Source organism: Rattus norvegicus, chromosome 16 (assembly GCF_021556685.1).
Source record: "Rattus norvegicus strain SHRSP/BbbUtx chromosome 16, alternate assembly SHRSP_T2T, whole genome shotgun sequence".
Taxonomy (NCBI): Eukaryota; Metazoa; Chordata; class Mammalia; order Rodentia; family Muridae; genus Rattus; species Rattus norvegicus.
The window spans coordinates 3475294-3502442 of record NC_141549.1 but is presented as its reverse complement, the minus strand read 5'-3'; the positions used below and the strand labels follow the sequence as shown (position 1 = coordinate 3502442).

Genomic DNA, 27149 nt, shown 5'->3' with positions numbered 1-27149 from the left:
TATCTAAGGCAGCATCCAAGAAACAGTGGTAACATGACGTTGAGTTAGGAATGAACACATTTATGCAAAGCTAGATCCTGACAAGCTCTCCCACGTATTATTTCCTAAAACATTGGCCAAGCTAATCAAGGCTAAGAAGGCAAAGCAAGTTCTTGGTCAATAGCAAAGCAAGTCCAATGACTTCAATGCATTAGTGCAGCTAAGAACCAGAGTCTTACAGAGACCAGAAAGCCACATGGGCACTGAGATACAGAGTGGAACATCAGCAACTAAGAGATGAGAACAGAAAGTCGATACCCAGAAGCTCACGTATTTCCTGACAAAGGGGGAGGAGCTATGCTCAGTGATGCTGTGGGCTCATGCTTTAGGGCCAGGGAGATGGATTAGTGTGAGTTGAGGTTACTGGGTGCATTTTCATGTCTTCTAGGCACTTTACAAATATTAATGATGACAGAATTTCCAAGAAGGGCACAGGCAGGAGAACTCCAGTGTTCAGACAATCAACATCTTTTGGATGTGCTAAGGTGGAACTCACAGGCTGAAACAATCACGTGAACATGCTAATTGAACAGTGGTTTTGGGTGGGCAGTCACCACTGACTAATGTAACCTCAGAGTGAGTAGAATATCCTAAGTTTTACTAAATTCCATAGGAAAGGCTTCCTCCACTAACTCTTCAAGCAGTTGAGCGAGACTTACCAGCCTCTAGACGTTTTCCTATGATTATTATACAACGCAAGTTCCTTTGACATACTGATGACATAAACCAACAACAGAACATTACTGGTAATAAGAACATCAAAACTCAAAACTAATAAGAAAATGAAAATAACAGAGCCTTCTACTGAGACCTATTAGTTAACAGGGATAGTGTTTCCCTTCCAATGAATGGCCAAGTTTGTGAAAGCCTCTGTCTATGGTTAACCAACTTACACCAGTGCATTATTCATGAATCAAGAGGGCAAAGGTGACAGGAAAACTTAAGTGCTAGTTTCTTATGTCACTAGCTCTAGAAGACAATTATGAGTAGGCACATTTAAAACAGGCTGGGCACAATCTGTGGGGAACTTGCCTACATATACAAATAGTGCCAGGTTTCAGCAGCACAGACACACAGATGAGACTTTCTCTCTAGAATAAAATACACATTGGAAGCAAAACCATGCACTTCTCACAACGTGGAAATAGCCCTCCCCACGCTCTCAGTCGGCTTTCTCTGGGCTGTTCCTTAATGACATGAGTTCAGCTTGTATTTGGAAGCCATTGCAGAAGACAGCTGTATGAAAACCACATCTGCACTGGCTGGAAAAGGCTGGGGAGGACATTACCCATTATGTGGTTCAATACCCCTATAGAAAAACGAGGCATAAGAACCTCCTGACTCTCCAGTGCCAGGAAAATCTTTATCTCCACAAACCAGTTCCTCCTTTCCAGTAACAAGAATGGTACGATTTATTCCGTTGCCCTTTTCTGCCCTGGCTGCCAGGGATTCGGGGGCCCTACTGGATGATCAATTGCAATAATTATAATAGACTCTGTGGCTGAAAGAGTGATTTCCTCCAGGCTTTCAGGGATTTTTGTTTTCAACTTGTAGTTTTGTTAATCATGTTTTGTAGATCAGTTTTGTCCCTGGTGTTTGCACATGGGTGCACATACACCCATGCAATTTTAAGTTTTTTTTTTTCAGAAAATGATGAATTGCATATAACTGATAAAGGTTAAAAGATTAGGGGACATGCCAAAATAAATACCCATTTCGGGGTACAAACAACTTTGGTAGATACGAGTATACGTACAGGTCGCGTCTTCCTCTCTAAGTATAGTTAGCAACGGCTACATCAATTTTCTGCAAGTTGCCGTTATACCTAGACACGGTACTCTGCCCACGGATTATTACTCTGACAAAGTAATACATACTTATTTGTGGTTGGTGCCTTACAGAGAATTAATGCCTCAATTCCGTAGAACTTGGTTAAGCTCACGGTTATTGTGAGGCCCTGAGAGTTGGCTCTGACGGTTTGGCTGAGCTCACCAAATCACAGCAGACAATTCTGTTATGTTACATCCACTGGATGTTTGAGATGGACCGCCACGTCACTTTCACTTTACTTCCATGTTCTCTCTTTTCTTAAGTAATACGTACGAAATTAATGGTCGATTTGCTTCAAATGGTCTATTTTCCTGCCGTGAGCCTGCTATATTAGCCAGCTTACGTTTAAACATATTTTAGTCGTATCGATTTTCCACTGACTAATAAGCAAAACACAGCTTCCCACAATCCTAGGAAAAGTAAGTTAACTTTCTTTCAAATTGTTGTTTGAAAGATTGAAAGGAAAAAAAAAGTTCCACATTACATTCCCAGGCCTGGGACACAGCGGAGAGACCCCACGAGTTTTGAAAGCGTATCCATTTCCTTGCACATGGGGGCTCTACATCCTGGATGGCACAATGCACTCAGTCCCCCTGTCAGTTAGAATTTAGGAAGTCATTTCTCTTTAATGGTTGCCAGACCTCCTGGATAAGCTGGGGCACTTTGCTCCGCCCTAGATCTCCACTGAGAATGGAACCTTCCTCCGTACTTTCCCTGCACCACGCCATGAACACCGGGATCCCGCTGGCATGAAACTGGTTTGACCCTGGATCAGACTGCTGTACCTTAACCGTGGGGTTGTTGCAATTTGGTAACTGATCCTTTCCTGGTTAACTTGAGTCAGCTCATTTGCCTCATTTGATACTAATGCTATGCTTCTGTAACTCCTCCTCGCCATCCCCCCGCCTCTTGCTCGCGTGACCCAGCTACGCGAATAGCTGGAGAGCCTTGTTCTTCACCTTTGCAGAGGACCAAGAAACCAAGGGGAGCATACAGGGACTGTGCATCTGAGGAGAGATCCACCTCAGGTTGAACCCAAAGCAAGCCAGCAAGACTTTGGGGAAGCTACCCAATTTTAGAGGACCCACGTTAGCTGTTTGGACAAGTGTGCATTCTAATTACAGTGCCAACATCCTGAAGCTGCCCGGCTATCACAGGTATTGTGTGCTAAGTGTTGATTTGAGGTGAGAATATGCACCATTTGACACTCAGGAGCATTCTTTCCTTTTGGAAGCTGGGCAATTAGACACTGAGTGAACACGTGAGAATTACAGCCACAACTGTTAGGAGCTGCTGTAAGCTACTACTCGGGCTATGTGAGAAGCAGAAACCCCTAAAGTGAGGATGAGTAGAGGTTCAGTACACAGAAAGACTTGCCCGAGAGTTTAGAAGAGACAGAGGTCAACAAAGTAGAGTGCACGGACCCACCACCCGGGTCTGTAATAAAAGTTTAATTGGAAGCCAGCCACATCCATCTGTTTGCATCCTGTCCCGCTGCTTTTAGTAATACAGTAGAGTCGAGTAGCTGCAGAAGATGCACACATCCCGACTGTCTGGACCTTTAAGAAAATGGTTGTCATTTCTGAAATAGAGTAATCCCTAATAAATGCTTAAAAATAAAAATGCCATCTAGATATTCTACTTAAAAATGATTAAGAGAATAAATGTATATTGGTCATCAGAACTTCTTGAGAAAGTAGATTTTAGGTTCTATTTTCATACATGCAAAGGAATACTTAGGGTCAGTGAGTAAGGGGCTTTAAGGAGATTGACCAATGGATTAAATGGAAAAATCCCAGAAAAATTGAGAATGCATGACTATTATAAAATTAAGATAGATGGGGCCAAAATATTTTAAGGCTTTTCTGAAGTTATTGTATTACTAGTGTGTGTCCATTCCATATCTAAAGTCAGCTGCCCATACCTAAGGCTGGGTAGCTGCAATGAATGGCCTTCTTTAAACATCTGAGTGTGACTGCATTGGCACACCCACAGGAAGTCAGAAGACTCCACTTACGACTAGATAAACAGGAAAACACCCAAACAAAGCTTCACGTCTGCGTTCAAACCAGAAGTAAAAAGTGATAGGCAGAGCGATACCCAGGGTCACGCTGGGAGCAAGGTCTAGCATGGTTTGGGCAATCGAGGTGCCAGTCCTAGCAAGTTACAGGAGATTAACCCTGGAATCCTGACAAACAGTATTTCTTGGGACTTGGTGATCTCAGGTTGATAGAAGTGCCCTGCTCTCAGGGGAGAAAATAAATGTAAATTCATTTTGGAGGAGAGCATTTGTATTTTAGCCCCTTGGGGGATTCACCATGATTTGCCAAATATAAAATGATCCCCATCGATCCCCATGAAGGGGATGTAGAGGGACGGTTAGCAAGTGGACCAAGCAAAGGCTTGACTTGGGATAAGACACTAAAATTGATTGCAGAATATAACTAATTTTAAAATGCTTAAAAGGACTGATGTATATAGCATATCAGAAGCCTTCAAAGAAGTTCATTTTAGGCTCACTTTACATACATATGAAGGAATAAGAAGTACAAAGAATTAAGCAAAAAGTAAATGTGAAACAAGTATGACCAAAAAAGGCTAAGCCATTTTAGAACTCCTAATTAAACTTTGAGAATTGGGAAAATATCCTCGCTGATATAAAAAGCTCAAGGGAGGTGCTCAGCCATATTGTAGAGGCAGTTGTGGAGAAAATAAAGGAATGGGAAAACCAGCAAACCATCCAGAATGAAGCTCACAGAAAAGAAAAAAGGAAAAATGAAAATGGAACATTACATGATATGGAGAATAAAAGGGAACTCTCACACATAATTACCATCCCACAAGGAGATTCAGAAATACAGAGGAAGCAATAGATATTTGAGGGGAGAATTAAAACTGGTAAAGGATATGACATTATGCATATAAGAAGAAGAATAGGGTTGGGGATTTAGCTCAATGGTAGAGCGCTTGCCTAGCAAGCGCAAGGCCCTAGGTTCGGTCCCCAGCTCCGAAAAAAAAAGAAAAAAAGAAAAAAAAAGAAGAAGAATAAATAAAACAAAAATAATACCAACACAATGTAGCAATGCACAGAGCATCAAGGAAAGGCATCTTTAAAACAGTCACAGAGGAAACGTACCCACCATTCAGCCAAGACAGTAAAGCTCTCTATGGAAACAACAGGAACCAGAAGGCCGTGAATGGAGAATCAAGACAGTTTTCAAGACACAAAAATTGGCAATGCTTATCACTAAACAGGCTATATCAAAAGAGCTTCTAAGAGATTGTATATCTACAGAGAAGCTTGGCGTATAAGCAGAGATAATGAACAAAGAATGCTTTTTAAAAATATTATGTTTTAAAAAGCTAAATATGGTGGCATGGGTCTGTAATTCTAATATTCAAATGGCAGAGGCAGGAGGATTCCAAGTTCCAGGGCAGTCTTGGCTGCCTATCAAGTTCCAGGCCAGGTTAGTCTGAGCAGCGTTTGAAGACTCAAGACTCTGACTCAAAAATCCCATGCATGTACACACACCACACGCACACACACACACACATACACACACATGTACACACACACATACACACACATGTACACACACACATGCACATACACATACACATACACACACACACACACACACACACACACACACACACACACACACTCCCCGGGGGGAGTTAATGGAACACAATGTGGTCAACTAAGACTATCAGACAGACTTTGGAGAGGGCAAGGGTTTGCCTTAAGTAGGATAGAAGCAAAAGACTCTCGATGTCCCATCTCTTCCCTCAGCACTTCAGCAGAACCATAATTCCTACGTTTTCCAACAGCCTTGCATAGGGGTTGGAATCCTGTACAGTATCACTGCCAACTATAGGAAAAGATACATTGCAATTGGTAGTGTATAAATGACTCTCTTAGCCGGAGGTGCTACTTTAGTACTGGCTGGGTGCATAAGAACGTAGAACCAGTTACAGACACGGGGAATTGTAGATGTTACGTTTTAAGCAGTTTGTGATGATGACCTTCATTCTTCAACTTAACTCAAAGAAGCACTTTTTTGAAGAAAGTCTCAGTAATGGAGTGTTAACATTGGGTCTGCACTATGAGCATGTCTGTGAGAGTATCGTTTTAATTAGGGTAAATGATGTGGGAAGGCGCTGCCTACTGTGGGGAGCACCATCCCCTAAGCAGGGAACCATATTGAGAGTGGAGGAATAAAATCGAGCATGAAAGTAAGTGCACATGCCTTCATTTCCCTCTGCTCTTGACTGGAGATGTGATATGAACAGTTGCTTCAAGTTCTTGGCACAATGACTACTCCACTAGGGTGACTATAACCTGAAATTGTAAATGAAAACAGATCCTTTCTTCTCTCGGGTGCTTTTGATGGGGTATTTAATCACAGAAATAAAAATAATGCATTATTTATCTCTTTCTCTACTTTCCTGTTACCTGACATCAAAAGGGACAACATTTTTAAGCTATTCATGCTCGATGTATGGTTAGAAATGTCACCGTTTCACAGTCACATAGCACTCGAGGTGACTTTACTACTTCCCTGACACAGGGACACGAAGGATAACAACGTCTGCTATTTTGGTTTCTTTCTCGTCTTTTGTGATAAACTACTCTGACCAAAGCCGTTTAAAGGAGAGTAGATTTAATCTAGCTTACAGTTCAAGTATAAAGTCCTTCATAGCAGGGGTTTGGATGACTTCTATGGAAAGCAAGGAAGGGGCCAAAGACTTATCTAAAGACCAAGTAATTAGAGGCATATTAACACAACTTCCTCATATCTTCTCTTGGGGCCAATTTCATGTGAATAATATGAATGGGCTTTACTTTATGATCAAATGAGCAGCGAGGCATTGGGGAACAAACCATATGTTCCTGGTAGACATGAGTTTTCAAACTGAGTATGTACAGATACCACTTACACGAAGGACTGGCTCCCATTTCACAGCCCAGGACACCTTAAAAAACAGAACAAAACAAAAAAACCATAAACCCATTGTTATGTGATCTTAACACATTCCAAGATGGCCTGTATCACATATGCATTTCAGGATAGCTGTGGATGTGGCCCAATATATTTGTAGATGTTATTACGTTGCAGTAAGAAGATTGGATACCAATTGCACAAAGGCTCGTACATGGGCAGGGTCTATGGGTGCACTAGTCATCTACTTACAAGGCCCAATCTATAGGAAGACTTGTTACAACACTGGCTGCTGCACCCTCCTCCCAGAGCCTCAGGCTCCAAAGAGACGGAGCCAGCCCGAGTTCTGTATCCCTAACAAGTTCCTAAAGGATTCTGAGGCTGCAGGTCCAGGAACTACAACCAGAGACCCATTGTCCGAGGAAACATAATCACCAGCAAGAAATCTCAAAATAAAATGAATACTTAACCAAATAATTAATTCAGAGCCCAAATTCTACATCTGAATAGATTTTTTAAACTGAATACCAAGCATACCTACAATTTGAAAAGAGTTTGTAAAAGCACCCCTTTATAAATTTCTAAGTATAAAGTAATGTATATTTCAGTATTATTTATGCAATAGTAATATTAATAAAGTAATATTAATGTAATATTTCAGTATTCCCTTCCTGGGCAAGTGCTCTTTTGTACCCCATGTGTCAGCACACTGAACAAGCACACATTATATGCAAGCGGGTCATAAGGTTGTGAAGTGGAAACTTCTGGTTTCTTTGGAAAGTTAGTTATGTCAAATGGTGGTTTGCTGGGGCACACAGGTGAAAGGACATCTTGCTAAAGCAAACACGTCTAAGAATGTTTTGCTGAAGCAGACCCAGAAGAAAGGATGTTTGGATATAGCAGATACGTGAAAGGACACTTGACGAAGAAGTATAAATATGACCGCACAGACAGCGGGAGATGAACACTGAGCCTTGGTTTAGTTTGCTCCACCTCACTATTCTTCACTAAAGACACACATGTATTGGTTTACCTAACATAGCATTGTTGAGCTCAACTCACGGTAATGTAGCCATTAACAGAAATTCACCAAAGAAATGCTTACGAAGTTCCCGTGGTAACTTGCTGCTTCCACAGCCTTGCCTCAGGACCAAAGTCTTCAAGACGGACCTACAGCCGCTGGTTCGTGCCTGATGTCTGCCTGCCTAGAGAACTGGCCTGCAGCTGCTGAATTGTATTTGGTGTTCGCTATAGGACTGAACTGCTGCCGAAGAAGATGGAGCTCGCTCCCAAAGACCTATAGCTGAACAGGTCCACTTCCCCCATATCCTAATAACTTTTGTCTTCTACTACTTCTGCTGGGTGATGGGCTAGAGAAGAGGTTGAACCCTTATTAAAAGTAGGTTGCAAAAATGTTATGCCTATTGGGATGCTATTTAGAACAGAGATCTGAAGTTAGAGGAAGAAGACACAAAGTTGGGCTGAGTGACCACATCTAGGTAGAAAAATAAAACATTAAAAGATAATGTCATTTTAAATTATCTATTTGTAGTCCAGTGAAAACATAGTTGAACAAAACGTTTTTGTTTTAATAGAATTCACATATGAAATTTTAAAAAGCATTATAAGTGGGTGATTTCTTAAGTATTATGAAATCCTTCACTTCAAGAAATGATGACAAATTAAGTTTCATGGTAACTTATTAAAACTGTATTGAGAATTATAGAATTTTGTCCCTTTGAAGTACCTAGTCTAAGAACACTATTCTCGACAAGAAATAAACTACTGGCTAGGGAAAATTAATAAGTCCACCAAGGGCTTTTGGTTATTGTTTCTCTGTAGGAGTAACACAAAGTTAGAAATCCTTCTATGGAGATTAAGCCATTGCACTCTTGAGGAAGTGTCTCACACCATTTACACTTTATTTGCACAAATATCCTCTGCCTGGGAGAGTAATACCAACTTCAATGCTGTGGTTTCTTATCCTGAATATCCAGCAGGGTGGACTCATTGGCACCACCACTATGATTCAAAAGGTTGAAAAGGAAACATAGGCACAGTGGTGGTATTGAACAAACCAGGAAAGGTCATAGTCAGCTTCAAGGAGAAACAGAGATCAATACAAAAGAAGCTGCCATTTCTAGCATACTCTGTCCTTTAAGAGCTGACTACCTGTAATTAACTTCCTGCTATTCCAACCTAAGTCCATTACTTTCCAATTGTAATTTCAATTGTAATTTTAGTAAAATTAAGTAATTGAATTTGTAAAAAAGTGAAACTTTAAGTCAAAATTAAAAAAAAGGTGATATTTCTTGCCATGACCTTCTTACTTTGCATTTGGATATGAATTAAAGATAAGTGCCCCATATTTAAAGCTGACTGTGAGGAACAATAATAAAAGAATGCTAAGAAAGTATCAGACTGGACTTTGTGTTTAAGAAAACATAACAAGGGACACTACATTGAAAATCTTTAAATCAAGTGTACTTAACATAAGAATATTTTCTATGATATCTTGGTAATTTTTATTTTTTCTTTTTTGCAAAGCATCATTTTAAAGCAAAGATCAAAAAATATTTTATATCTGGTCCCTGTTGATTTATATCAGTTTAAATAGTGATATTTCTTAATTCATGATGAAATTGCCCAGAGCTCAATTTATAAATATTTACGCGTAAAGCTAACAACTGTGAACTGTAGTAGTGTGTCAAGCTGTAAACACAGTCATGGAGTATTGGTTCTTTCTAAGAACAGATGTTGGGCCATCTCCAAGATGGGTCTGATTTTCATAGGAAGCAAAATAAAAAGTATCTTTCTTTTCTAGCAACTACTCAGACATGCAGGTTAGTCTGCAGGGAACAAACCTGGCACTTAAGTCCCTGCTCTCTTCGTTCTTGGTAGACATAACCAATCAACCCTAGAACTTTGTTTGGATCTTAGACTAACCTATGTACACTTCTCAACAGTAACCCTGGCTTTCACTTCCTACTGATTTGGAGTGATAACAACACTGAACTTATTTACTATTTAACACATATCCTGTGGAGCGTATTTTCAAATGTCACAAAGGTATAATAAAAGTAATTAAAGAATTGAAATGATTATAAGTAAGTTTCACAGGCTGGGGTCATAGTTCAGTGGTAAAGCATATGCTTAGTGTGTGTGAGACCCTAGCACTTGGAAATTGACGGTGGTGGTGGTGGTGATGCTAAATGTGTCCAACCTCTCTCTCCACCTCTTGTTGACTATGGTTTCTTAGTTTATTCCACATCTAGTTTACCCTTTAGGGCAATCCTTGACAGCGTTAGCTCTCTTCCTACACATACTTGCAGAGTCAAGGGTTCTTAGACACAGTAAGCAACTCATGCTCCTTTATGTCTTCATTGTGATCTAGTAGCAGCCATTCTTTAGATGGAACACTCGTGACCCGAATCTGTGGTCACCAGACCCCAGAGATAGACCGGTTAGAACCCGATTGGGAGTTTGCCAGGTAAACACGACTGACCACTGGTTTAAACTATCCTGTTTCCTTCTATACTTCAGCACTGCCTAAGAGAAGGAAGGTTCAGAGACAGTTCATTACTGCCTCATGACTTTTACAAAGAAGCTATGGCAGACACAAGACTATCGCCAGTAGACATGAATGCCTTCAGAATCAGCAACCTTAGGCTCTGTCACTCTGCCTCTGGGTCTCCAGTCATCTCTGCCGCATGCATGGACATTGAAAGACACAGCTATAATCCCAGGATGTGGTGGTGACCATCAGCCTTTCCACATTGCTTCAGGCAAAGGGGGTTTTATTGAGGGAGGGTGAAGACGGTCTGCTTGGAATGTGTCTCCATGGGCTTACCTCCTTATGCTTCCTTCAGGAAGCCCCTCAGAAACAGTTGTTCTACTTGGCATGTGATCATTTACAGGAGATAAAGTGAATACCAAAGCTTGGTAAATATTAAGAACCATAGTAACAACAATGTAAAATTATCAATATAACTGAAATGTAGCGCCCCCTCCCCCACTTTCTAATGGGATCAATGTTTTTTTCTCACTTCTTCAGGCAAAGTAGCCAAGGAAAGAAAGGTTCCCTCCTAACCTTTATAAATTCCTACAGGCCAGCTCTGCATAGACATGTGACACTCATGAACACACTGAATCTTCACAACCACCAGCATAGATGTATTTTAGTTTTCTCTGACTAGTTTTGATTGCCATATCACCTACCATATAGCTTACCTACTTCAATTGCTTATCATTTGGGCAATCCATTCCCCACCAGACTTACTGTTTATAAATTAATTCGGATCTTGGTCTGAATTATTTAAGCAGTGCATTCCCAACAGTGCACAGGATATAATAAATGCTTCATAAACACTGGTTGTGTATCTAAACAAAAAGTCAGAGGAATGTAGTAAGTTCTCCAACATCGAACAGCTCAGAACTTAGCTTCATGATCTACTCTCAATGGCCATAAGGCAGCTCTGGGCTTGGAGCTAGTCACATAATTGAAGAGTCTGATGGACAGCTGTGGACAGTGCTGGGATATCTGACATATCTCTTGACAGATGATTTCCAAAGGAAATAGTTGGTTGTCTGACCAGATGCACAGTAAAATTATCATCTATTTATAATTTTATTTTTAAAAATGAAAGAAATTTAATGTTCCTAGATTGGAAAGACCTGACCAAAATACAAACGATTATCATAAGGTGGTGCCAGCAAGGGACCTAAGCAAGTCCAAAATCTTTCTCCATATTACTTTCCGGGTACTTGGTCCTCACTTGGTTCAGATGGCTCAGTGACTAGTGAAGGCCAAACTCTGCCACACACAGGGGTGCTAGGTAGAGGCATTCTTTTTCTTAGGCAGCTCATAAGTAGAAGTAGTAGGAAGCTAAAGGAATATTAAATTAATACAAAGCTCCAGATTACTTCATAACAGCAACAACAACAACAGTAACTATGACAATAAGAAAAACATGATGTTTTGGGTCATTGCATTGGCCATAGACAGATGTGGAGCCCCTTGTGCCCTTTTCTTCCCCTCCACGCACCGGCAGGATGGCCCACAATTGGATCTACTAGTTGGACAAGTACTTCGATGAGCACTACAAGTACCGTGCATGACATGCTCCCCAGAGAATTCTCTAAACAAGGTCCCTAAAACTCATCTGATGTCTGAGGAGGAGTGGAGGAGACTTGGTGAACAGCAGAGTCCAGGATGGGTTCATTACATGATCCGTGAGTCAGAACCACATACTCTTCTCTTTAGCGGCCCTCTTCCAAAAGAACAACAAAAATGAAGTACAGCTGGGATCATCTAATCTTCTTCAAATTTAATGCATATGTGTATAGAATGTAGTAGTCAGCGAATACTGGAAAAATGTGCTTCATACATACCTGTGTATGAGCTGTATTCTTCACATTAACACAGCTTACTTAAATGCACCGGCAAGTAGGTTGTTTTAAGTTGTTAAAGATAAATTTCCTTTTAGTTGTTTCTTAGTATAAACGCCTGCTTTAGTTTACCTGTTACTTTGGCTAAGTAAAGTTTGCATGTTGCATTTATCACTAATGCTGAAATAATAAAAAAAGAACTCAACCAGCGCTAGCTAGGATGAAAGGGAAAAGGGTGCATGAATTAGTACAGCCACTAGAAATAATTAGTGTAGCAATTCTTCAAAACAAACAAAAAATAGAACTATTATATGACACAGCTACATGATTCCTGAGTATACATACCAACAACATCCAGGTCTGCAAATAACAGAGACTACTTACCCACGTCGCCTCCACGCTGCTAGGAACAGCAGTGGAACCAGCCTGAGAGCCTACCAATGGATGAGAAGTATGGCAAGTATGCAGAAAGGATCTTAGGTGGCCACAAAAAAGAACAAAATTAAGCGTTGAAGGAAACAGAGAAAAGGACTGGAAGAGCTTGAAGGGGCTCGAGACCCCATATGAAAAACAATGCCAAACAACCAGAGCTTCCAGGGACTAAGCCACTACCTAAAGACTATACATGGACTGACCCTGGACTCTGACCTCATAGGTAGCAATGAATATCCTAGTAAGAGCACCAGTGGAAGGGGAAGCCCTGGGTCCTGCCAAGACTGAACCCCCAGTGAACGTGATTGTTGGAGGGAGGGTGGTAATGGGGGGAGGATGGGGAGGGGAAGCCCATATAGAAGGGGAGAGGCAGGGGTTAGGGGGATGTTGGCTTGGAAACTGGGAAGGGGAATAACAATCGAAATGTAAATAAGAAATACTCAAGTTAATAAAGATTAAAAAAAATTTATGAAGCAGGTCAAAGCATGATGACAAACCTCGGTGTGTGAATGACAAAGAAAGGTCTGAATCAATAATAAAAGGCTTTAATTTAAAAACTAATCCCCAGTAAAAAATATCTGAATATATCAAAAAAAATGGATAGACCTGGAGGCTATCATGACAATCGGAACAAGCCAGAGTCATAAAGACAAATACGTGCTTTGTCTTCCATAGAATTTACAGGGATTAAAACTCCAGGAAAGAATGAGGGTCATTGCTAGGATAAAAGGAAGGGGAAAGAGGAATAATAAGAAAAATTAAAGTCATGAATATTACTCAAGCACACTACACGCATGCATGAAAATATCACATGAAACCCTACACACATGCATGCAAACGTTACATGAAACCCTACACACATGCATGCAAACGTCATATGAAACCCTACACACATGCATGCAAACGTCACATGAAACCCTACACACATGCATGCAAACGTCACATGAAACCCTACACACATGCATGCAAACGTCACATGAAACCCTACACACATGCATGCAAACGTCACATGAAACCCTACACACATGCATGCAAACGTCACATGAAACCCTACACACATGCATGCAAACGTCACATGAAACTCTACACACATGCATGAAAATATCACATGAAACCCTACACACATGCATGCAAACGTCACATGAAACCCTAGGTAGGAACAATACAGGCTGATGGGGAGAATGTGATGAAACAGCTGTGGTCCAATACTGGCAGGCATACATTTCTGATTGGTTCCCTTTTCTTATTTTCTGAATGCTGAATAGGGATGTGGTCCAGCCCAAACCTCAGTCATGCTATAGTCAAGGTAAACAGTTTCCCTGTAAAGGGTTAAAGCTAATATTTCTAACCTTGTTAGAACAAAATACCAAAGCAATGCTCTAAGTTCTCAACCCTGGGACACGAATGTTGCTTAACTAGATAGTAAGTGGACACTGCTGAACTCTACAAAAGAACCTTTCATTTAAAAAGTAGCATGGGTAGTTTGTCAACCCCTATGCAAGAGATAAAAGAGCCAAAAAGTGGAAAGAACCTGGGTCCAGGATGGATGTCATGTAACAGAACTTCCTTATTCATCTAGTCATGAGATGTCTGGTAGCTTAGGACTTACATTATTTCAAATAAACACACATGCACACATTCTTTATAGCTAATCCTTGATCCAATTACCATGTGGATTTTCCAAGAATCTTTGGGTTTTAGACTCTCCTGGAAACCTAGGAACTGTACACACATCACAGAGTCTTTCCGGATGTGACATCAGGGCACCAGGTTGTCTGTCTGCTCCCAGAAATTGTTGTTTTAGCCTGGTGGGTAACAGTTATACTCTTAACATACTTTGTCCACAAAACTGAGGGAGGCAACCTGAGAAATCCAAGCCTTACAGAAAATCAAACATTCCATCGAATTATATAAAATGAAAGAGAATTTCTTCTGGCCTTTTGGACCAGTCTTCCAAGAATTTACTCTTTCAAGCTTTCTCTGCAACTTTTTTGCTGAAAACATGAGAAGGCAATATGGCCCAAGGCAGACTTTTTCTAAGAGAATTGAACCACAACAGCCATAATTTTCTTTACATGCAAAACCTATTTGCATCGATTGCTATATTTTAGGGAACTTGATCGCATAACGAAATTAATCACTGCCAAATCTAAATAATCATGAGACCACGACAAAGCAGAGCTAAGCCAGCCTGAAGGGTGGCCAGTACACTTGAGCTGAAAGGAACTTAGAAAGTATCCAATTCTCCCATTTCCCAGGTAGGAAAAGCGATAAATGAGAAGTTAACCAACTCAGAGAAAAAAAAAACTATGAATGCTTATATTTGTGGGTCTTTTTCTTAAGTTGGAGAAAAATGTCTCTATTGCTTTATTTTCCCCTTTGTTTAAAGAAAAAAATCCACAGGAAAAAATGTCAGTCAGTGGACTTGTGTCCATACTTGCCTCTCTCTCTCTCTCTCTCTCTCTCTCTCTCTCTCTCTCTCTCTCGCCTTTCAGACAGGCTCTCTCACTGAACTTAGCACTCGGCTGGTCCCCTGCAAGTCCCAGGGCTCTTCTTATCCCAGACCCCTAACTGTGGGGATGGGTAGGTGGTATAGATGCTCTTTGCCATCCAGACTTGATACATGGATGCTGATGATTTAAATTCTGATCTTTCTGCTGTGCAGCTATCTCTCCAGCCCTGAATCTCAACTTATTAATAAATGTCATGATTAAATCACGAACTATAAAGTTGGAGTTAATAACATTTCCAGAAGTTTGAGCAATTTTTTAGATTTATTCAAATTTTAAAGAAAATTAGCACGAGTGAGAGTTATACTGATGCTAGTCAAATAGTAGGAGCTGTGCCTTCCCAGGAAGGCTTCCTCCACATCTCTAGAAAACCTTACAGTATCCACAAATCCAGGAATGGGGAAGCACTAGTCACATTGACTCAGATAGAGATTTTATGGGTGAAAAAATTTCCATCCCTCAAATAAATTCATATCTGGCTTCCAAATTATATTATTGTACACCCTAAGTGTAGAGGAGGAGGCACATTACAAGCCAGCTATATTCTGCAGGTACTGGAAGCACCCAGCCATCACTGAGGACTTCCTCTGAGCAGTAGACAGCACACAGGGAATTGGGAAGGCCACCTTCCCAAGCTACCATGTCTTTGAAAAGTTAGAGGCAGGACATGAAACAATGATGTAATGGGTCAAGAATGTTGGTTGCTCTCAAGTCAAATATTTTATATAACTAGAAAGAGTATAGATGACCCTCAACTTACCATAAGGCCATAAACCTCTCTAGGTGAAACTGTCATAATGTCAAAAACATTTAATATTCGCAACCTACCTAACATCATGGCTCTGAGTCACCTACCTTCCCTATACTCAAAAACTTACATTAGCTTATAGTTGAGTGAAGCCATGTACTTCCAATGCGAAGCCTACTTATGATCAAGGGCAGAATGCCACAGGTAATGTATGGGGTGCTTCAAGGAAAGAGAAACTCAGAGTGCTTGGGGATGTATTCCTTTTGCACCATTTTAAAGAAGGAAATGTGTAAGCTAAATTATCACATGCCACGAACTCTTTATATGCCTAATTTCCCTGGTCTCACAAAGATGAGGATAGCTAAGAAGTTCTAGAGTCTCAAGGCAATCTTTGGGAGAGCATACCAGGAGCATTTGTCTATCGACACAACAGAAGCAGTGAAATCCCAAGTGACCGCTCCTACAAGCTGGTTGGCAGCCATGCCTCAAATCACCAGGCTTTGTGGTAAGGAAGCAGCTGAACTTGATCTCCCAAACTGCCAGAAAAGTATCAAACCTTTTCACCACATATTCAGCTCCACCAAAAACCTTGGAGCAAGGGGCATCTCAGGTAGAGCAAAGTGCTCCTGCTGTCCTGGGCCTGGTGTTAAGGGGCTGGAAGGTTTCCTCAGTGAGGACTAAGGCATACTGCACTCTGAATAATCCACGATGACAGTATTTTATGGAGATGATAAATCCCTTTCTTCGCAAAATAAGCATAACTCCCATGTCTGCAAATCATCAGGCACCTACCGTATGCTTTTAAAAAATGTATCTCAGCTGCTGTTCAGGCAAGAGTTTTCAAATCCAGGCATGTGCAAACACTTCTCTCTTGTTCTCTTTTGGTTACATGAACAATTTGTATCGGAAGATCCAGAATACAATATGAAGAAGAAAATGTGAAGAATACACTCTGGTTTAATCAACTTAAAGTAATTTCCAGGTGCTAGTAAATGTATCACTGAGATGGGTCTGTATCTCTCTTACCCAGTCTTCCTTCCCCTCTTCTCTTCCATGTATACAACATGGAAAGATACACCATTACTAATATCAATCTATCCCTTTACTACGAGGAGAAGATGCTTCAATGAAAATAAACATATGCACGTATAGTTACTCTTTAATTTCTGCATTGGGTTTCACTATGTGCCCATGTAAATATATGGTATATAAACACAATTCTATTTGATAAAAAGGGCCCCATTATTGGACAAATAAGTCTTCTTACCCCAATACATTTTCATATCAATGCTTTAAACAATGAATGTCTGTGATCCTGAATTTTTCTGTAATTACCTAATTGTTTCCTCTAGATAACACTCTGTAAAGTAATGGTCACATACCTGTGACTGCACAGGTGCTTCAGGCTTACGATCTTGGCATTAGGGTGAGCCCATTTCTGAGCTCTCAGATAGAATGCAATGACAATGGAAAAGCCAAATATCTGTACTAATACAGTAGTCAACAACAACTTGTGGCTAGTTATGGATTTGAAATATGAGTAGGACGAGTTAAGTGGACTAGTTTCTAGTTTTGTTTAATTTTAATGTGAACAACTAGACTTGGACACAGGGCTCCATATCCTAGATCTTCTTTCTTAAGCTTTTTAGAGTACATATCCATTGCATCTCTTAGTGAATCCCACACACAATCTTTCAACCTGACACTTCCTTTCCTATCAAAGAACTTTATGCCCTGTCCTTCCAAAGGTCTTTACAGCTTCTGAAGGGAAAAAGAGGCAAATGCCATTGTGTTTTGTTCTTTCCCCATTTCATAAATGGTGGAAACTAATGTGGGGGAAGAGAACAATCTGCCCACAATTAGGTTGGATATGCAAATGAAACATAATCCATGTTCTCTGCTCTTTATCCATTGTTCTTTGTTAATAAAGTTAGCTGGCTGAGTCTTCTATTAATTTACATATTCTTCATCTTCCCATAATCAACATCGATGCTCTCTCTTTCCACTGGAAACCTTCCCTGTCTGGGGACTGGCTTAAGTGCCTCTCTTATAGACTCCTTGCACTCTCATTCCACTCCATGCATTGTAACTGCCTATTTCTTCGTCTGAAACTCTGTCAGAGCAAGTGCCACTGGGGATCACTTCCTCAGCGATTAAAAAAACAATTCCTCACACACCTTGGCCCTCAAGGAGCACTTGCTGTATCAGTAAGGGAAACAAGGTCTGATATCCTCAGAGCATGTTCATCACTAAGGTATAAGCATTCTGAGTTTTAAAAAATCATTTCACCAATAATCATCATATCATTTCAACAATATCATCATAATTCACCAATGTTACCGTCAAAAACATACACAGTCAACTACTCAGATAAATAAATCTTTCTGGAACTTTTTATGATAAATCCATGTATTATGTACTATGCATTCTAAACTCTGGAAGCTCCAGTGGGGATGAAAAAGACAGAGTCATTAATATATATGACGTAACAATTAATAAGGCAGTTGCCAATCTCAAAGGGTGGAAAGTATGAAAAATGAGGTCAATGGGTCTGCCAAGTACACCTAGAAATGTGTAGCGAAGACCTCATTAAAGGTCATAAACAGATCATACCTTGCACATGGAATATTACCAGTTTATAAAAGTAGGGAGATAAAAACACAAAATCCAGGTTGTGTTAGGAAAGGGGTAAAATCCATGCAGATATTAAGCTAGAGTTACTGTTTTGGTTCTTGGTGTAAAGGACAAATGGTGAGGGGTGGGTCATGCATGTGAAATGATGTTTGTGTTTATGGGCCTCACAGGCCTATGCTAATGATGTGTTGTAGATTCGGCAGTCTGGCTAAAACAATTGATAGTCTATGGTCCACTAAAATGATGAATGAATAGCATGTGTGGTATTTATTTCAATCCTCACAATGGTCTAATAAACTAGATGCAATCTCTTTCCTTATATGATATACTAAGAAAACTAATGTATAGAGAAAACGCATACCTTATCCTACAGCAAGTGAGAGTCAGGAACTGCACCAAAGGAACTTGACTTATTATTCCACAACTTTCTCAGACTACAGAAGTGACCTACACTTTCCAGGACACTTTCTACAACCACGCTGGATTATGTAAAGTAACTGAATTATGAAAAATTTGAAATGTAGTGCCCGAGTCCTGATAACAATATCCTAAGCTCTCAAGGGTCACAGAGGTCAAGTGGCCACTATCCAGTCAGAAAATTCTTCACTCCAGAAAGTTCTATCAGGCAGATAAAAACAAGGGTTATGGCACAAGGTAACTCAATTCTTGGCCCCAGGATCTTTTCAGTATTCTGCACTGCCTTACAAACTTAGATTCCCCTTAGGAACAGCCTTCCAGAAGCTTTGCCTAGGAAGGCCCTTTGGATATTAACCTTACTCTGACAGAATACAGGTGACCACATGGCCAGTCATCAGTGCCAACCTTATGTTCTATACTGCCACTGTTCTTCACAAGACCCCAAACTGTGGAACGCAGGAATGCTCCGTGTGGGTAAGTAGTTACAAGAAAAGAAATAAAAGGCTGCCACAGCATCTTCAAAGAGCTGACCTTAATAGAAACACTGAATTTTTATCATTCCTTCAAAATTATTTTTCCCATTAATGTGAGCCCCTCCATCAAAGCCACACATGCTCGGTTAGTCAAGTGTTCTCCTCGCCTTGGGCAGCACATGCTTCTCCGAGTCTTCTCATGTAACCCTGTTGGCTACCGTGGAGCTACAAAACCCACTTCAAAGCACTGGGAGGCGGGAACAGGATCTACAAGGCCAAGAGGGGAAAGACTCCAGGGATGGGCTAAGATACAAACTTTGGGCAAGAAGATGAAAGAATTTATGAACATCTTCACAAGGCTATCTGCGTCAGTAAACTGTAGATGAAACGAAATTATCAGCAACAAGGAAAGTGCGTGTCGGGCATCCTCATCGAACTCCCCATGGAGGAAGAACTCAAGAGTCTTGAGAAGCAAGGAGATGCCCTGGGGTTGTTGAACTGCATCATGGAAGCTTTGGCTCGGTGTGTATACACATTTTCTCCTTTGGAGACTTAAGGCAATCCACTTAGCTAAACCAAGCTAGTAGCATAAGAACAGGCTCATTTCGTAAGCATGAAAACCAAGACAATTTAAGCTTGAAATTGCCAGAGAACCTACATCTGATCTGGGATCGGAGCAAGATGTCCCATTGTCCACTCTAGGGTTTATGCCACACCATGTATCAATTCATGTTACCCTTGAAATTTTGAAGATTATGTCATATTTTATATTCTTTCTCTCAATTCAGACCTACACTAGTAAGGCTTAGATGAAAAAAAATACCTTTGAAATTCATAGCTTAGGCATGAAGAAACTAAGACAAAAAAGGGAAATTTGGCTGAGAGTTATTCTTTTTGGTCAGTGAGTTACTGGACTCCTTATTTAAGAATCTGAATGTAAGCTGAATAATGGCTCTGGCCAATTTTCTCCATGTCCTACATATAATTTTCAAGACGCTAACCCTCTCAATCAAACTCCCAAGAGCACAACTAGAACTCCATGGGCCCCAAGAGTGATAGTAAAGCCATTTAACATGGTTGGGTATTTGCTGAGAAGACAACCCTGCCCCTGGTTTCTTAGACTGGCTAAATGTTTCTAGCTGATTCGTCTGTCTGCCTGGGACACACTGGATAGAATTCTCCCTTGACTCCATAGTACTCCAGATTCTTACTTCAATAACTTCTCAATCCATCTCCCCAGGGCCGTCCTTGTTAAGCCTGCTTCTACCACTATTGTGTGAGCAATTCAAAGGCAGATGCTTTGACTACTGGAAAGAGGCCTAACAAAGATTAATTACCCACGACATCTGTTGAAATATGATTTGTTGAACCAATCGGCACATGAACAAACAGGACTCTAGCAAGTAGTTTCTGCTCTACGTAGGGTTAAACTATGGCAAAATACCCCTGTAAGAGAAATCTGTCTGGGCACATGCTCTCTCGGAGGGAAGTAGCCTCCTGCATGCATGGCTTTGTTGCCTGGTGTTGCATCAGAGAATATCTGGCAAAGGGGGCCTTACGTATGTAATTAATATCATTGCTGGCATGACCTTAAAATGAGCAAATCGCTTGGGTTCATTCTGGTGGACCCATGTGATCATCTAACCACTTAAAAGCAGATACCCTGCGGGGAAGAAGGCTAACAAGATTTGAAAGATCACAATTCTACTTGTCTGCCTGTCTTAAAGATGGAGAACCCACTGGAAAATCAAGAGAAAGAAATTAATTCTTGCAAAACCATGAGCTTTGAGGCCACACCTGAGGGAAGAAATGCAGACCCTGCCCTCCCTCAGCGAACCACTGAATGATCCATGCAGCTCAGCTTGGATTCATTCTGGTATGCAGATAGCAAATCGGGGTGTTAAGCTTCTATATCTGTGATAACGCGTCATGTCAGCACTGGAGCAGCAGTACAAAGTTCTCCAAGATGCAGCCGACTCTAACACAGGAAACAGCCCAGCCCAAACTGTGAAGACTGAAGACTGATCTAAGAAAATGGAAATGATCCATAAAAGGCATGTTAAGGGGCAGGTTTCCACAGTACTCACGGCCTACTGCGGTGTCTCTGGGAATCACGCAGAGTCTGCCCTACTTATCACTTCTGAAAGGAGACTCTGGTCCATCATTTCTTACTTGGCCAGGGACAGTAAGCCTCAGAACTCTCAGGCTTTCCATATCCCCCTCTGCCTTTCAGCCTCTTCTAGGAGAGGAACACACCTGATAAAACAAATGCTCGAAAGACTAGAAACTAAAATTTGACCCCTTGGGCTGCTATGCATGTAGACAGTGGCTTATAGAAAGTGGATAATGTTTGGCTTTCCCAACAGAATATCCCCAGTGGGGGAATTCTTCACATGGATCTGATGGGAGGGGCTTCCACGTAAATAGTAGATGTAATAGATGTTATTTCCCTACCGCATTTCCCCTCTCTGAGGTTTGCTTCTACACATGGCTGTATATACTGGAGAAGCTCACCTTTTCCCACAGCTGCTGGGCATTGGAATATATGAATGTAGTGTTGTGAATATAGGCAAGCTCTCTAAACAACATGCCCTACACAGCCTCTCCCCACACCACTGTGCATGGCTTGATCCATTCTGTGCCTCTCAAGTTAAAGTCACATTACAGACACAAACCATTCTTACTTACAGATGATGTTGGTGGTAACCCTAAGGACAAGAATAAGACTTAGTACACAGCACCTAGGGAACATTTCAAGGATGCAAGAAACCCTTAGCTGGAACTAGTTTCTTTGCAGGGGCATAGTTACCATTAGATGAGACCTCATTCCCATTGTTTTGGGAGAATTCAAGCTCTCCAGGCCCTCAGATAAACAGCTATGATTGCAAAACAAGTAGGTTGCCTTGGAAAGAACAGATCATTCTATTCAGTGATTAAATCTGAAAACAGTGCTCCAGGTAAGCCCACACAGGAGACATATGATGTCACTATGGGTAGGCAAAGCTGGCCAGAAGGATCTTGCTACATAAGCTAGGAATAGATTTGAGACATTTTCTGTGGTCTAGCACATGTAGCAGTTCATATGTAGTCATACACTAAACTCTTCCATTATGAATATGACAAGGTTCCTCAGAATATTTCCACACTTCCCAAAGGGAAGGTAGGTAAGACAGAAGGGTTTCCACTGTCACCCAATGGCCTCTCTGTACTATTTTTTTAGCTCTGAACAAAGCATTCTTCACAAATTCCATCCACTCTCACTAACATTACTTCCCATTTCACTCATAGCAAAGCTGTGAGAGTTCAGGTCAGCTGCCCAAGGTCAGGAAGAGCTGAGGTTGGACCCACCGTCTATTCTCTGCTTGGAACATTTCCCGTCTTTACAGGTTTCACATTCAGTGTGCACAATGTTGAGGATCCAATGCCCTGATCTTTGCAGGAGTTTTCTAAGCAGCCTTCTGCATTCTCTCAGCTCCAACCTATGGCAAGACCATGCCTGGATGCCCTTCTGTGCTTGCATGAGGAACAGACAGCCCTCAGATTACCAATTCCTTCCTCCACTGCGCCGTTCCAGAAAGCACTTCATTTGGCAAGTGTGAGATTTATGTTATAGCATCCTTGAATCAAATTTTATATACCTAGAGGGAAAATAACAAAACAAAACAAAAACAAAAACAAACAAGCATCCCCAAACCTCTGCTGAGGCATTTCTGGGTCCTGGTTATATCTCTGAGCTCTGAAACAGAACAAACTTTTGTGTCCTCCTATTGGATTAAGTTTACCTACTCTATTTATTAGTGGCTCTGTGATTCAGATGTGTTCTGCCAAAAGAATGCAGTAAAATTAATCCCCACATGTACACGTCCTTGAAGGTGGGTCCGCATCAAGGGCTTTGGCCTCTTCCTAGACAATGGCAGCTCTCATGAGCGTCAGTCTCCTTAGCATCACCGTCTTTGTACCTTTTCCCAGATCTGTATTATCTGTGGCTCACCCCAAGCCAACGGGGACACACCAGGCCCAGCTACGTCAGGATAGCTGCCTTCTAGGTCTCTAACTGGATAACGTCTTAGACTTGGCCTCTTATACTGGCCCTTTTGAGCCAGCCATCTGATCGCTTGTTACCACCTCTTTCACAGGGCACCAAACTTCTGGGCGATCGCTACTAAGATTTAAGGTCTGCACGATTAGACTGTCGAGTAGAATTCCTCTTTTCTTTGGCAGAACTGCCAAGACTGTCTACAGCTGCCCTGGAAGAAGACTAAGACCTGAATGTTTCGATTCATTACAACGACTTTGGTGAAATGCGCCGTCTGTGAAACAAGTTTCACACTCAGAGCTTGGTACTCAGTCCAGTCAGCCTGATCCCAACTACACAGGGGGAAAAAATAAGATGTGGTACCTTTCCCCTCACCAGAATACAGCAGGACGTGCGGTGACTACATAAACCTAGCAATCAGAATCCAGAGACGTTCCTGAGATGAACGGCGCCGACGTTAAATTATCTTGGGATCAAATATTGACCAGTTTGTTTTTTACTGACCGAATGTTATTATGTGAACAAGGTGTTTATAACATACATAACAAAATGCTCCAATCACCTTTCTTCTTCCGGAGGGCAAGGAGGATCATAGAAGCTGGACTCTATGGCTGGCAGATAGCCTGTGTACATAGTTTTATCCATCTGGAGTTATGGAGACCACCAAAGTCAGAGGGCTGTGTGATTATCATGACAAGCCAGCCAATGCACTTAGGACAGCCCCGGCATGTCAAACTTGCCAGAAATCCCATTGTCTTATTAAAATGCCTCAAAACACACTCTATAGATTAGTTAATAATTCAACAGAAAAAGCTCCGAGGGATATAGGATTAATCTCTAATGGAAAGCAGTTCAAAGTTGATGTATCCTTAACTCCATAAATGTCTGTATATCCACTTGGGCATATGGGAAGGAGCCAGCTTTTAGGAGGATCAGAGTATATGTGTTTAAAGCTGTCGTTTTTGTCGTCTGAAACTTCTCTATCTATCTCTTTGTCTTTCTCTCCCTTCCCCCTCCTCTCTTCACATTATTTTTAATAGTCCTTCTCTACCGGGCAATAAGAGCTATGGTTTGAAGTAAATGCCTTCAAATAAACATCCCTTGGTGCCAGAACAGCCTTGGGCACATAGTTTTCTTTCAATGGTCCTGGGAAGTGGTTTGTTAAACTATTATTCTCGATTAAAAACTCATGTGTTTGTTCAGTCCAAAATGGGTCGCCACTTCAAGTGAAAGATCCCCTTAACATGGCAAAACCTCTACTTGTGACAAGCCCGTGCCAAGTATGCCTTAACCAGATGCAGGCCCCGGGTTTCATTAGCAGCCACTGGATTCCATGTAAAATCAGATAATGATGGTTTTTCTCCTCTCTGCCGAGCACATATCCTCAGCGTTTAATCAAGTCTCTATAGGAGAAACCTCTATGTAAATACCTCCGTGCAGCACAATGGCTTTAAAACTATGGTTCATCTCAACTTCCCTGACCTCTGACTATTTAATCTGAGAGGGACCCGTGCAATGTCAACTGAAAATAAAGGGACTACAATATTTATTTTGGCAGATTCCATACAAATATCATCGGGGGGACATGTGGTGTGTGGGAATTTTCTACCACACACAGAGAGAAGAGAAAGGATAGGCTCTGGAGCCCATTTCTCATTTCCCACTGGTGGGATAGCATCTATTGGATAATAACGGTATTAGGCTGCAAGGACACATGCTGCTTTGGAACACTCTGCCATACTCTGTGGCTGCTCACAGGAAACCTCATGCTCCACCCCTTTGGATGTTCAAAGGGTGCACAAGAAAAACCTGGGGAACGCAAACCTCTTTGGAGGGGCTGAATCTCAGCCTGTGCTTCCTTTCCTTTCTTGTGGGCACAATTTTGGGCGTCTGAAGTTAATTATTTGCAGGTGCATTTCAGCTGTGTGTAACGGGGTGGGTTCCCAATTAGGTTCTCGCAGGTGTAATTAGCAATTTCCACCTCGCTTTGAGGGGGCAAGTGGATAATTATGCCCACAAGGTGGTAACCATTCCTTGTGGGGTCTAGCAGAATGCCCATTTGAGACTGTTATCTGGCTATCCGGCCTCACAAAATAGGAGCCTGGGCATCAGAGAGAAATGTCAGGTGTGCATTCAGGGTATAAATGTGGAAATCTTCATGGAGGGTAGGTTGGGGGTTTTCTGATTTGTTACATCCTTGAAGCCATGAAATGTCATAAAGAAACAAGGACCAAGAGATGCACAGAAGAATAAGGAAACAAAAGCATGTGCAGATGTCAAGGAGAACTAGCTCTGAGGTGGGAGTTAATCAAAACCATAGAACTAACCTTTGGTAGTACAAGAAAAGTGACCCAGTAAGAAAAAGAAAAGCATCTGTTGACTCTGCAATGTTTTGCAATTAAATCATTTTCACATAAATCATCCCATGTAAGCTCAGATGTTAAAAGTTATAATACTCAAAATTTTAATAACGCCAGAGGTCTACTCTGCTTTTGATATCATTCTGAAATTGTATGTGTATCCAAGTAATGTTCTTAAAACTATAAATAATTACTATACTATTTTTAAAGGTGGCACAGTTGAAGTGTATGGTGGCAAAGTGCTATGGCCAAGGTCACATGATTTGTGCAGCCAGATCTCAAAAGCAAGCAGGCTGGCTTCAGACAAGATCAGACAAGTTTTCAAACAAGAAGGTGGAGTTGGAAAAAGGAGGATCTGCTCTTCAGGATATGTCTACATGAGGCAATTCACTTGTTTAAACATTCATTCATTCATTTAATAAACTAAGGGACACCCAGCATGGGCTTTAGCCATGGTACTAGGTACCAACATAAAGAGAAGGGGAGACATTCTTGCCTCAACTGTCAGGTAAGTGCTTTATGATCTAGAAGCTTCCAGGGACATGTGTTTGATGTGGGGAGGAAGCGATGTGCAAAGAGAGGAATACAAGAGAGAAGTCCAGCAAGGTGGCTCAGTGGGTTGAGGGGCCTGCTGTCAAGTCCAGCGCGTTGAGCTCAATCCCTGTAAACCACACGAAGGAAAGAGGGGAACAACTCCTAAAAATTAACTTCTGATCTCCGCGAGCATATCATCACTCATGGGTATAAACATACAGACATACACGCAATAAATGTAATAAAAAATGTAAGATATTAGCGAAGCGAGTGACAGAGAGAGACACGGAGCAGAGAAAGGAATCATTGTGAACTAGTTTGTCATCTGAAGGTGACCCTCTTATTAGTAAGACAGAAAAGTCACTTTTTAAGAAACTTAGCTAGTGGAAATGGACTGATTGAACGGTGCTGCGGAGCCATGTGGCAATTCCAAACATGTGTCTTGTTTAAAGGCAGGAATAGACACCTTGGCCATGGTAGCCTACGCAGGTGACAGTTCAGAGTGAGCTGGGCAGTCCATCTGACACACAGAAATGGACTTGCTGAGAAATCCTTGCATAGCACAAGGCCAAAGGTTGCTGGGACAAACCCCATACCTAGGCTCCCAGCGACTAACTGCATACATTTTATCATCTGTAAGAAAGCAGGTTTTACCAGCATAGTTCTATACTTACCTGTTGGTAAGATGAGGGTCTCAGACTGAAGGGTGAGGGTAGAACCGAAGTTCTCTCGGGGATGTAGAAAGATTAAGAGAGTGTCAAGAACAAAAGAAACATAACCATTGCTACCTGATGAGCTGAAGGTA

General features: G+C 41.3%; 1 protein-coding gene and 1 pseudogene across 23 annotated transcripts in view; one reads left to right on the top strand and one right to left on the bottom strand.

The window, feature by feature from the left end:
- Positions 1–27149, bottom strand: part of Erc2 (ELKS/RAB6-interacting/CAST family member 2) — an 860589-nt gene that overhangs the window by 254793 nt on the left and 578647 nt on the right.
- LOC148000356 (cyclin-dependent kinases regulatory subunit 2 pseudogene) lies at positions 11865–12118 on the top strand (annotated as a pseudogene).